General features: G+C 50.7%; 1 pseudogene; it reads right to left on the bottom strand.

Moving 5' to 3' along the window:
* Positions 1–8843: 8843 nt before the first annotated feature.
* Positions 8844–9544, bottom strand: LOC125758519 (uncharacterized; annotated as a pseudogene).
* Between the last annotated feature and the right edge of the window lie 2394 nt (positions 9545–11938).

An 11938-nucleotide genomic window follows, 5' to 3' on the forward strand; every position in this document is an offset into this window, starting at 1 on the left:
CAGCATCAGGCCGTCCAGAAGGCCCAAAAGGTGGCTGGCGAGCTCCGACTCCCAGTCCCCACATGGGCGGAGCCACCGGGTCGGCCCCCGTAAGGGGTGCCCAGCCATTCAGGACCTTTAATAAAGTTAATTCTCTCTCTCTCTCTCTTTCTGCTTGCAGATCGTACCACCGAATTTCTATGGAACGTCACGCTTCCAAAACTGCGCGCGCAAAACCTAAGAAGCAATGCTCTCCGCTACTACAAGCCGTCAGGACTGCAGGGAACATTACCCTTCCGCACTATGTACAACGAGTACTCAGCCTGGGACCCAAGTTCGCCGTAGAACCAAAGAAGACCGCACCTGAACTACTCTCCATGGCACGGCGGATTGGCAGAGCGCTCCGGACAGTGAAGGTGTTCGGTGCGTGAGCGAATGCGTTGATGTGTTCTGTCATAGGAAGCCTGGTGCGACCCATTAACCTGTGCGACGAGTGCAGCAATTTTTACAGGACTCTTCCTTATCTGTCCTACCAGCCGACAAGGAGGGAGGCTTCGTTGTGCTCACCGAAGGTGAGTTCAAATCGAAGGTTGTTCAAGCAGTTACATCTGTTATGAAACGTTGTGATGACGTCTCGCTGCAGAGAGTAAAAGCGGAGGGAAAAAGGTTGTGTTCCCGCTATAACCTTTCCCGACTGACGAAATCCTTCGCAGATATTAAGAGTCTCCATTTAGCAGTTATGTTTTCTATTAAGACTCACAAGCCAGATTGGCCACCTAGAGTGATTGCATCTGAAAGAGGTACGTGGCAGAAGGCCCTTGCCAGTTTTCTGCAACATAAGCCTAGACTACTGCGTATTGACGACCGGTTCTTGGCAAAAAGCTCAAACGAAGTAATAGAGTACCTCAGTACAAATAACGAGACAGAAATGTTTGCCTGCTCGATAGACGTTAAAGACCTGTAGTATTCCATGCCGCAAAATGTGCTCATGCGTTGCATTGAAGACCGCATAGATGACTATGGCGTAATTTCCTTCCAGACCCGGACAGGAATATCCGCCAGCGGGTTCCTAGAACTACTGGCGTTTTATCTAAAATCCACATGTGTTGAATGTGACGGGACCGTCTACCTAACAGAAAGCAGGTGTCTGCATTGGCTCCTGTTTGGCGCCTGTTTTGAGCGATCTATTTCTCGGCCATCTGCCGTTTTAAACGTTGTCATACATTGAGCCTTCACTCTGACATAAATTGTTATTTGCCTTTAGTGTCCCTTTAATAAATGCCGACACCCGAGCGCGTAAATGCCGCGCAGTTCGCATTTCTTTATCGCGTTAGTACGCGTGCGTGCGCGTGTAGGCAAGTGAAAACTGCCGCTATTTCTTTCCTAATCAGTTAGAGAACAACGGTAGGCTTCATTCGGGGCTGCAAAAGCGCACGCAATGCTTAAAACACGCGTTACTCCGCGTGAAATCAACACTGCGCCGCCGCAGCTTCGGCCGCGCTGGACCAAATATGGCGATGTGCAGGACGGTCGCGGTACTTCTCCCGTTCCAGTGACTTTAGCAAACGCCAGTCAGAGGCGCTATCACGCGGCTCCAGCGCAGTGTCAGACGGCGACTGCACCGACTGCACAGCGAAGGCGAATAGCTCCTCGTGCGCCGGCGCCAGTGTGCCTGCCGCGGCTACGACGCCACTCCTCCCGAACGCGCAGACCAGCAGTTGTTAGTCGCGCGCGGCAGTGGCGGAGAGCGCGTGAGATCGCGGTGGCGGAGAGCCAGCTGTGTGAAATCACTGATCCTCGCGCATGCGCAGCACGCCTCATGAGGATCCACGCGAAATCGGCTGCGGCTAGACAAGTGTAGCTAACGCTACAAAATGCTTCCGAAGCGGGGAATCGAACCAGCAACCTATCGCTCCGCAGCGCGTGGCGCTAGCCATTACACCACAAAGAGCAGATCCTTCAAGTAGCTAACGGCGAGCGTTGTATACACACCCTTTACCGCTGGCAGGACTCAGAGACGGCAGGCGTTTATAAGCGTTTCTTCATTACCAGCGACATGGCGCAAAGAGCGCAACGGGCATAGGCAGGTTTCATGTGCGCGCCTCCGTGCCTCCGACGGAGGCACGGAGGCTCGCACATGAAGGCTCCCAATGTCGTCGGCCAGCTCGCTCGCTTCTTCTAATATTTGCTCAGGGAGAACCTTGCCCTTCCTCTGTATGCTCGCGCGGTATACTCGCGGACAAATTTTCTTGGCAGTGAAGGGAAAGCTACTGAGCGGAGTGTCTGCACATGTAGTGCTACGCAAAGTAGTCCGGTTTGGCGCGCGTCTCGTAACGCCGTGGAAAGTGATGGCTAGCGTTGCATTTTGACGCAAACGCTGCTTAGCGTCTAAGGTACGCGTAAAACGCGCGACTTTTACTGCGAAAGCTGTTATGAGATCATTTCAGCGGCCGTTTTCGGCGCCGTGGTTGTCCGCCGCCGCCGCCGCCGCCGGTGTCCGTAACCACTGTCGCTCGAAATAAGAAAAAGAAACAAAATAAGAAAACAATTTCAGTATGTAAAAAGGTTCGAACCTGGGCCCTCTGCGTGCGAGCCCAGTATTCAACCTCTGAGCCATGCCGGTGCTTGAAACTGCTTTGCAAAAAGGTCCGATACAGGCTTCATGTCGGGAAGGAACCATATTAACATATGCAATATACACTAGAGCACGCCTGTCTCTCACCCAGGGTGCTGGCGAGCCGAGCGGATACTCTCGCACCCAGACGCCGGGCTGACCGGGGCTGCCAAGGCGCGCGCGGGCTGCACCAAGTAAACAGGGCAAGCTGCAGTTCTGAGGCTTTAAAGTGTGAAAAAGTACCCGTTTACGCCGCTTCTGCGTATAAGAGCTCGTCTGGGCACTACTGCGTCGTCTTTGGATGCCAAAACAAGCTGCGCAACAAGAGGATATTAGCGTTGTCTGCGACGATTACGACGCGCCACGGAAATAGTGCCGGTGCGGTGTTCTCAGCTTCGCCGCGAGTGGATAACTGTGATTCAAGCAAAAAAAAAACTAGGAGCCGAGTGAAAATGCGCGAGTAAGTACACTAACAGCGTGTATTGTGCAGTGTGATGCCCACCTATTTCATTTTGCGAACCTAATTTGTGTGACACGCAGCTGGGTTGAAGGCAGGCGTGAGCTTTGTGTGGGGGTGCACTTCATACCTTTGAGCGTTTCCTTTGACGAAAATATAGTGCAAGGTCGTGCTTTCAAGCACAAGCAATCAGCATGCTTTGCCAGTTTCAACGTAGTATTAAGCTTTAGTGCTTTTGATGGCATCCACGCCTTCGAGATTTCGTCTTCAAAAGATAATAAATGGCACGGTGCTCCTCAACAGCTGGCCAGTATTTCGTGCGTTCATGATGTCCCCAAATTTATTTGGACACGAGGCATCCAGCTGCACATAATACATATATTGGCACGTAAGTAAACAGTACTCGCGCCAGTGTCCTTTACGTCGCAGGCGTAGCTAACCGGCTTAACTAAGAGTAGCACAGTTTCGCTTGTAAAGCACCATCGTTACAAGAATAAAATAGCGCAGGTAGCTTCCAAAAGGGATCGCTGAACGATACTTCAGGTTATACTCTCTGATAGCACGCTTTTATGAGCAGGACGCATTATTGTTAGAGCGCCCGTGAAACAAAAATTCCGTTCCGCGAAACTACCTGTAAAGCGTACTCTAATTTTTACGCGATGCATGCTGAAATGATGAGCTTTCACAAAACTCTGTGCACAACTTGTAATACGGGGCAACAAAACATCATTTCACTCTTTCGCGAGCTGCACTGCAATTACGATTCACGCGTACTACAGCGAGAACGTTTTTTTTTTACAAATGTAACAGCGTACGTATCTGACGAGGTTGCTTCCGCAGCCCACTCAGCACGTACTGTATACATTGTGGACTTGCATGAGGAAGATGTTCTTGATGTTCCAATAAAATCAGGGAAAATGTCCAGGCTAGAAAAGACGCGAAACACGCTCTCCGACGGGCTGAGTTTCGGAAGTTTCACGTTTGCTCTGTGTAGCGTCTGCTGCCGTGGCACCCCGCGCGTGTTGTTTCGTGGCGTGTGCGATAGATGGCGCGACGCGCGATGGAAATATGGCGATGCGCATGGAATTCGATGTGTTCTGGTCTATAGCGTGGTAGAAGAGTAAAATAAACACCGAGCGTCGCACAACGCGAGTTGTGTAATCAGGCGTCACACAATGCGAAAGGTTGTTGAATGCTTCGAACCCATTACAATGGGCTCCGCCATAATTCTTCATCGTCATCAGGCACACAGTGCGCATAATGCCTTACATTCGTTTAGCAGGTACCACGGCTATCCGTAGAATGACGAAAAATGGGACAGTGCCTGCTTCCTGCTCCTCAAAAATAACAGTGATTTATAGCGTAGTGGGTTCCTCGCAAGTGCACTTGCATTGGTTGCCAGGGAGGCCTTAAGCGCATGATGCATTTCCTTGGGGTCTCAGTAAAGTTATTCGCCCCCATCCTTCTCTCTCCCACGTCACCGTATGTTATGCAGCATGACGGGAGAGGAAAATAGCGACCGGGCGTCACTCAACGCAAATTACACAACTGGTGGGCCGTTTAAAGCTTCCAACCCATTACAAAGGACTGAGCCATAATTCTTCATCGTCATCAGTCGTCGCGTCAACAAAGTGCACATAATGCCTTACATACGTGTAGCTGGTGCCTCGCTTCCCCGCAGAATGACGAATAATGGCTTAGTAGGTGCTTCCCAACTTCACAAAAATTGTGATTTATGGCGTAGTGGGTACCTTGCTAGTGTACTTGTATTAGTAGCCCCAAGAGAGCTTACAGCGGGCTCTAGAAACGCCGCTCTTCCAGCTTTCGCTGTGACCATGCTGCGGTTTCAGCGCGGGCCTGGCGTTTTTTTTTTTCACGCACGCGAAAACGCTAAGTGACAACGCATAAAGTAAAGGAAATACATATATCTCGCTTGCAAGCGCGGCGGTCCGTCGCAAAAAGCTACATGTAGAAAATGAAGGAGTATTTTATATATCTCACGCTGATAATACGGACGCAATTGTGGGACTACATTCATTAGCGGTAGGATACGTGCATTGTCGCTCTGTAGCCTTCGCTTCATTGCCAAGAAAAGTTGTCCGCGAGTATAGTTGCTGCCGGGGGGGGGGGGGGGGGGGGGGTGGCAGATGTTTATGCAGCGTAGCAGCGCGTCCATCACGGGCCGCTTTTCTTGCTATCGCATTCATTTCTTCGCCCTTTCGGCGAAACTGTGGCTTTTTTAAAGACGACAGTCCTTGGTGGTTATCCGCCGCCATGCCCTGCCTTAACTACGTCGGAGAGCCGCCGGGGTCGCGAAGTAACTACAACCGACCCAGTACCTCAAACAACTCTGTTTATTCTTAGTCCGTAATGGTTAATATACCCAGATGTTAGCTGACATGATAAGGCGCGTGCGCGTGCATCTGCGCATGCCTAGGGCTATCTATATGATAACGCACATGCTGAATACAACATTCTCCCTCCCCTCAAAAACTTGAACAATCACTTAGAAAGAGTACAATAAGTAGACACTACATAGCACTCAATGTCTTTCATAGTCTTTTAACCACGACGGTGGTCTTCTTAGCCTCGTCGACCGCCTCAGTTCTGGAAGGTCCCTTGAAACTGAGGCTCCAGGTTTGACAGGCTGGGGTGCATCATCGGAATCGTTTGGCGAGTCACAACAAGAAGATTCTACAGGAGTAGCAGGCCGAGGGCAGGGTACTAGCCGATTCCGATTCCAGGTGCGACCATCACTTATTTGTAAGTGTCTTGGCCACATTGGTCAATGATTGTGAACGGGCTTGAGTAAACTCACAGCACCCTTAGGCACATGATCTGGCAGCCTGATTCGTACCGGTTGACCTGTTTGTTAACGGAGACTGCTTTGCAGCTCGTCGACGGTCGGTGTAGGTCTTACTTGCTTGTTGCTTTTGCTTTACCCTGCTGCGGACGGCCTCCATTGCTGCATGTGGGTCTTGAAAAAACTGTTTACCTGGCGCTCCTACTAGATCCAGTTTAGTTCTGGGATGGCGGCCGTGCAGGAGAACGGAAGGCTTCACTCCTGTAGTGGGCATGCGGCGTGAAACGGTAAACTCCTAGATATTCGGTGATGGCTTCCTTGAGAGACCGACGTTCACGCGTGCAGACCTGAACATACTCTTTGAGCACCCGGTTAAATCTTTCCACTTGGCCGTTCGCTTGCGGGTGGTAGACTGCCGAATACGTACGGGTGATGCTGCGTTCCTTGAGAAAACTGTCGAACTCGCAGGCTGTAAACTGAGGACCATGGTCACTCACAATCTCGTCTGGGTATCCTTCCCTGCTAAAAATACTTCGTAGGAAGGAAATAACTGTTGTAGCAGTCACCCTCGCAGCGAAGCAAACCTCTGGCCACTTGCTGAAGTAATCAATGGCCGTAATCGCGAAACAACAATCTGCAGACACGTTCGCAAAAGGACCCACAATAGCAATTCCTAGCTTCTGCCATGGTGCCGACGGAATGCAACTGGCTGCAATGGGGATGTCACTGGTTTTGCAGACTTGTCAACTGATTGGCATACACCACAAGATGCAATCAACTGTTCTACTTGTTTGCACATAGCAGGCCACCAGTAAGTGCTCACGTAGTCGCTGTTTTGTCCTTGTTATTCCTGGGTGAGACTCGTGGGCTGCGTCAAGTAGCCGTCCTACGAGAGATGAAGGTGCGACGAACTTGTCTCCACGAAGTAGGAGGTCTCCAACGACTGAGAGCTCAGTCCGCACCCTGTAGCATGGAACTGCATCGGCAGGCAACATCTTCACTGCAGGCCATGTCGAAGTCACCCACTTCATGACCTGTTGCAGCAGCTGGTCTTGCATTGTTTCAGCGACAAACTCCCCATGGGTAACGCATGGTGAGACCACACAAACGGTCTCCCCAGTCTCTTCCTCCTCCACTTGAACTGGGAGAGGCATCCTTGAAAGAGCGTCAGCAACCGTATTCTTGTCACCCTTTTGGAATTCAATTGTGAAGTTGTATGCCAGTAGTCTTGCGTGCCACCTTGCTATTCGGAACGGACGGCGACCTACTCCATTTGTACTTAGAAGTGTAGTCAGAGCCTGGTGGTTGGTGCGCAGAGTGAATGAACGGCCCCAACGGTAGACTCTCCAGTGTTCGCATGCCCACAAGCATGCAAGGGCTTCCAGTTCCCCAACGGAGTACTTCTGTTCCTGTGGAGTAAGCCTGCGAGAAGCAAATGAAAATCGTTACTAGCTCATCATTTCTCGTCTGTGCAACACTGCTCCTAGCCCGATAGATGAGGACGTCTGTGGTAACGATAATGTCACCCACAGGGTCAAAAAGCTGTAAACATCTTGTGGACAAGGTACTTTTCAGCTGCTCGAAACAAGCTTGTCTGGCAGGATTCCAAGTGAACGTGGAATTCTTACGTAAGAGCTCACGAAGAGGCTCAACAAGCACTGCATAGTCAGGTACGAACTTTGCGTAATAGCCAACCATTCCTAAGAATGAGCGCAGGGTACTGATATCCGTTGGTGCTGGTGCAGCCTTGATGGCGTCAATGTTGCTTTGTAGCGGCCGTATACCCTGGTGACTTATCATGTGCCCAAGGAATTCTATTTCTTGAACATTGAAAATGCATTTGTCATTCAGCTTCAATCCCGACTTTGCAATCAAGTGCAACACTTGCTTCAGGTTCTTGAAATGCTCCTCAGGCGTGCTACCAAACACAATCACGTCATCTATGTAGCACAAAGTATTTTTGCACTTCTGCAGGATAGTGACCATCATTTTCTGAAAAGCAGACGGTGCCGATGCAAGGCCAAAGCAGACGCGTTTGAATCGGTACAATCCACTATCGGTTATGAAGGTAGTCAATTCTCTACTTTCAGGACTCAGCAGGACTTGGTGGTATGCGGCTGCTAAATCAATCTTGGAAAAATACTTTGCACCGTGAAGTTTGTGCAGCAGTTCTTCCGTGTGAGGCAACGGAAATTTGTCAATGACAACCGCTTTGTTCGGTTCGCGTACGTCGACACAAATTCTTATCTTGCCATTTTTCTTTGCCACTACTACGATTGGTGATACCCATTCTGAGGCATCCACCTTTTCTATCACATCATTCTGCTCAAGGCGCTGCAGCTGTTCACGCACCGCGTCTCGCACTGAAAATGGCAAACGGCGTAACTTAGCAGCGACAGGCGTGACCCCTTGTCTTATCTTGACCTTGTGAATGAAATGTGCTGCTAGCCCTAACTTTCCATCGAACAAGGTTGAAAATTCGGAGAAAAGCTCAGGATCAAGGCCTTGTGGCGCTTGCGTAATGTTAGTGCATTGAAGTGACATACCATTGATGTGCAGCCGCAGGGCTTCGATAGCGTCGATGCCGAGGATGTCCGTACCGCCTTTGACGACGTAGAAAAGTATCTCGGCGTACCGACCTTGGAAGAAGACTGGCGCCGTAAGACACCCCTCAGTGCTTATTCTGCGGCGAGAAAAATCGTACAGTGCCGCTGAGGTCGGCTGCACCGGAGGGCATTTCAACCTCGAATACGTGACGGCCGACAGAATCGAGACAGCAGAGCCTGTGTCTACGAGGAGACGTACGGGCACGTCCTGCACGAGGGTGTCCATATGTATTGCTGCTTTTTTCTGCCGGGCGAGAAGCAACACGTTGAGGTCTTCGGATATATTGCAGGTATCGACCTCTTGGACAGCTAGTGCCCGCTCGTATGGCATGCCGCTCCGACATACACGCTGGAAATGTCCCCGTTTGCCGCATTTACTGCATGTTTTATCCCGCGCCTTGCATGTTTTGGAATCTGCGAGATGCCGAGAAGACCCGCAACGAAAACACGCTTTGTGCTGCGAAGACGGCATTCGTGCTTCTGTACGGGCTGGCATCTGATGTTTATCCACCTTTTGGATGCTCGCGGCTGATGACTGTAGCTCAAGTGAGTATTTCGTGGCTTCTTCAATGTTGTTCGAGATAGTCAGCGCACGTTCAAGCGTAAGCGAAGTTCCTTCCAGAAGTAGGCGTTCCCGAAGAACATGGTTGCTCGTTTTCGCTACAAGCTGGTCACGAATGAAGTCGTCAGTTTGCTCCCCGAAGTTGCAGGACAATGCCAACTCGCGCAGTGCCGTGACGAATGCTGCTGCGGTCTCCCCAGGCAGTTGGGTGCGCTGTCCGAACCGGTGCCGTTCCACGACGATGTTCGTTTAGCAGTAAAGTAGGCGTCCAACGTAGCCACCGCTGCATCGTACTCGTCGCTCGGGCCGCTTTCTTCTTTTCCCGCTGTATGCGGTAATGCGTAGTACAATCGCTGGCCTTCCACCCCCAAGCAGTGCAACAGCAAGCTTTACGGCGAGCAGATGAGTGGACGTCGCTCCCCGATGCCAGGAGATAATTCTTGAAAAGGCGGTGCCACTGCGTCCACGGAAGGGTAGGCTTCCCGGGCGTCGGCAGGAACTCGGGCGGTTGGTGCAGGCTCATTGCTTCAGCTTTCGGTCACTTCACCACTCGTCGCCAACTGTGGTATCCGCCGCATGCCCTTGCGAACTACGTCGGAGAGCCGCAGGGGTCGCGAAGTAACTACACCGACCCAGTACCTCAAACAACTCTGTTTATTCTTAGTCCGTGATGGTTAATATACCCAGATGTTAGCTGACATGATAAGGCGCGTGCGCGTGCATCTGCGCATGCCTAGGGCTATCAGATGATAACGCACATGCTGAATACAACAAGTCTTTCTTGGGGAACTTAAACGCAGAAATTTTGGTCTGTGTGTCTGTTTGTCTGTCTGTCACCCTATTCAGCCACCCGGCCAAAGTTGAACCACTTGCTTACCGCACACCCAGCTTGAACTGGTACGGCTGTTCATACATGTGAACGCTGTCGATCAAAAAGTAAATATTACGCATATCTGATGCGCAAAATCACTAAGTAAGTATTAGATGGTGTGTTCCTTTAATAGAAAATACATAGATACGTAATTCTAAAGACCCTAGTTTCTTAAGCTGCGCTGAAAATGCGACGCGCCGACGAAAGCTCTCTGCCACGGAGGAAGGAAAGAACTTTCCTCCTCCGTGCCCTCTGCACAAGCTCGTTTCCCGACGTATTGCCAGATAGCGCCCATATCTCACGCAGCGTAGAATTACTGCAAACGCTACCTTTCGGTAGCAGAGTTGCGCATCTCTCTTTCAAACGCCGCTAGCAACCATGCGTTGTGGAGAAGCTGACGCTGGGGCCAAGTTTTGTATTTCTCGATGGCGCCGCTGCAGCGAACTGGATTGACACTAGTCATTCACATTAAAGTAAATCACCGGTCTTCGACACGCCGAACATGTCGACCGGTGACCCGGTAGGCATGTCGCCTGCAAAAACGGAGTGAGTCTTCGCGACATAGCCATGGTTGCTAGACAGACCTATGCGCAACTCTGCTACCCAGAGGTAGCATATACAGTAACTCTAACGCAGCGCTCCTCTATCGTCTTTCGACGACATTTGCAGCGAAGCACGCAGATACGCGGCGAATTTTTATTTTCGTGGTCACCTCGTCGTGAGAGCGATGCCCAACAGCTGCTGTGTGTCGGGATGCCGCTCGGGATACAAGTGCACCGTCGAAAAAAGTCACAGTTTCGCCGCAAGGGCGAAGCAATGAATGCGATAGCAAGAAAAGCGGCCTGTGATGGACGCGTTGCAACTACCGCGCGTCCATCACTACCCGGCATCTACTAGACAGTTTTAGTTTCACGTACGTATGTAACGCGTTCGGTATGTTTTGCTGTCTGCCAGGCTCTGCCACTCAAGTCACCAATTGGCTTTGGCAGGCCTAGCCACATTTACTGCTTTATTTGAAGAAATAAGAGGCATTATTATTATTATTATTATTATTATTATTATTATTATTATTATTATTATTATTATTATTATTATTATTATTATTCCGTAGGGATTTCACGTACGCAAACGTGAAAAGTACACGTACGATCACGCTCAGTATGAGCTACATCACGCGAGCGCGTGGCGGAGCGCTGTGCAAGGTTGTACTGCTAGTGGCGCCGATTATGGCATATTTTCGAGTTATCGGGAGAGAGTTTGGCTGCTCGTGCGAGCGCGCATCGCCCCCATTTGCTTGCTTTCACCCTCGAAGTTATCATTTTCAAAGCTGATATCACCTCAGGGTAAAACGAGCCCGAGGGTGAAAGCACGTGGAGGGGATGCGCGCTCGCAGGACAGCCACACTCTCTCCCGATAACTCGAAAATATGCCAGAATCGGCGCCACTGTACAACCTTGCAGAGCGCTCAGCCACGCGCTCGCGTGATGTAGCTCATACTGGGCGCGATAGTACGTTACGTGCACGACGTCTGAAACGCTTTTAGCTACACGTACGCGACGCGCGGTGAGAGCTACCGCGTAGCTCCATCTGCTGGGAATCATGAACACTCTGGTAGCTTGTTCGAGCGCCCGCGCGAGCAGACAGCGGCAGGGCAATGTTCTCCCTGCGCGAATATTAGAAGAAGAGAGAGAGCTGGCCGACGCATTTAAGTGCGCCCGTCGCGCTCCTGGCGCCATCTCGCTGGTAATGAAGAAACGCTTATAAGCGCCTGCCGTCTTGGAGGACTGCGAGCGGTAAAGGGTGTGTCAGTGCTGGGCAGTATCGAAGATACATGTATCTTAGATACCATCTTAGATACTCTATGGGTATCTTGTATCTGTATCGCGATACTTCTCGAAAGACGAGTATCTGTATCTGTATTTCCGACACATTCGAAAGTGTATCGTGTATCTTCAAATACAAGATACTTCTGTCGCAACACAACCGTGCGAAACAATAATCGCTGGCCAAGCTCCGCTTCTCAAGCTGGCACTGGTGCCACTAGCT

This window comes from Rhipicephalus sanguineus, chromosome 5 (genome assembly GCF_013339695.2).
Source record: "Rhipicephalus sanguineus isolate Rsan-2018 chromosome 5, BIME_Rsan_1.4, whole genome shotgun sequence".
In the NCBI taxonomy this organism is placed as follows: Eukaryota; Metazoa; Arthropoda; class Arachnida; order Ixodida; family Ixodidae; genus Rhipicephalus; species Rhipicephalus sanguineus.